Consider the following 1429-nt stretch of genomic DNA (forward strand, 5'->3'; position numbering starts at 1 on the left):
TGAAAAGTTAAATACATCAAATACACACACACACACACACACACACACACACTGTATTATGTTCAAGTAATACATTGCTATGGGTACACACATGTTCAAATAATGCATGTTTATGTGTATAAAAGTAGATGTACCAGTAAATTGGGAGTAGTAGACGACTGAGAAACCATGAAGACAGGCCAATAGAAACTATCCAAAATAAAGAAATGAGAGGAGAAAATTATTAAAGAAAAAGATTCAGGGATTTTAGAGGACAACAAGAAGTGGTCTAAATGCACTTACAATATTTAAATGACAATGGAATACCCTTCTCTGACAAAACTAAACAAAAAAGGGGATACAAATGAATGACCGTTTTGTATCTGTATATTCAAAATAGGATAGATATACAGGTGCACTCTCTTAATTCAGTGAATAAGATTTGTTCTCATAGTGTTTGTGGATGGGATGTCATGTCTGCATCTTGTACAATGAATAACCACTGAGACAACAATGTGCAATGTATTTATTATTGAAAGTATCCTACTGATCGGTTTTGAAACTGTCTCATTACTATTTGTTTCTCAATAAAGTTATTAAATGTTAAACAAAAATAAAATAACTTTTCTATATTTCATCTACCTTAAAAAAAAAAAGAAGTGGTCTAAAGCATGTAAGTTAAGTTTCATTAGAAGACAATTATTATGAGGAAGAAAAATAATTTTCTCAAATATGATATACATAAATAAACAGGCAATTTTTTTCAGAAATGCATAACAAGTGGATAGGTAAGTATATAGACAGATGCAAATAAATGTAAATAAATACAGCTGGACATGTAGATCAGTGACAGATTATTTTCCTATTGCCTGGAGTGTAAGGTCCTGAATTCAATTTCTAGTTCTACTGCAGAGAGAAAGAGAGACAGACAGACAGAAAGACAGAGATATACAAATGCATGTGTGTAGGTCTATGTGTGTACCACATAAAGATATATATGTATATATGTATATGTGTATATATGTGTATGTGTGTGCATGTATATGTATGTATATATGTGTATGTGTATATATGTTTATGTGTACATGTATATATGTGTATTTTCTCCTCTCAGCTCTCTATATTGGATAATCTCTATTGTTTGGTCTGAGTGGTTACTCAGTCATCTACTCCTCCCAGTTTGCTTGTACACCTAACTTTATACACACGCATACCCATGTGCAATGTATTATTTTAACATAAGGCATCTTATGTTCACATGTATTTCACTTATTTAACTTTTCAGCTTTAGATTTTTGTTTTTTCTTTCCGTTTTGCCCAGTAATACTGTATACTGAGATTTTGTACTTGCTTGTTGCTTAAAATCATATTTTCTTTCATTCTTTGAATGTATTTGAAACTGAATCTTTATTATGGTCTGCTAAATCTAGGTACATATACAGATAAATCC

Source organism: Octodon degus, unplaced genomic scaffold (genome assembly GCF_000260255.1).
Source record: "Octodon degus isolate 3935 unplaced genomic scaffold, OctDeg1.0 scaffold00249, whole genome shotgun sequence".
Taxonomy (NCBI): domain Eukaryota; kingdom Metazoa; phylum Chordata; class Mammalia; order Rodentia; family Octodontidae; genus Octodon; species Octodon degus.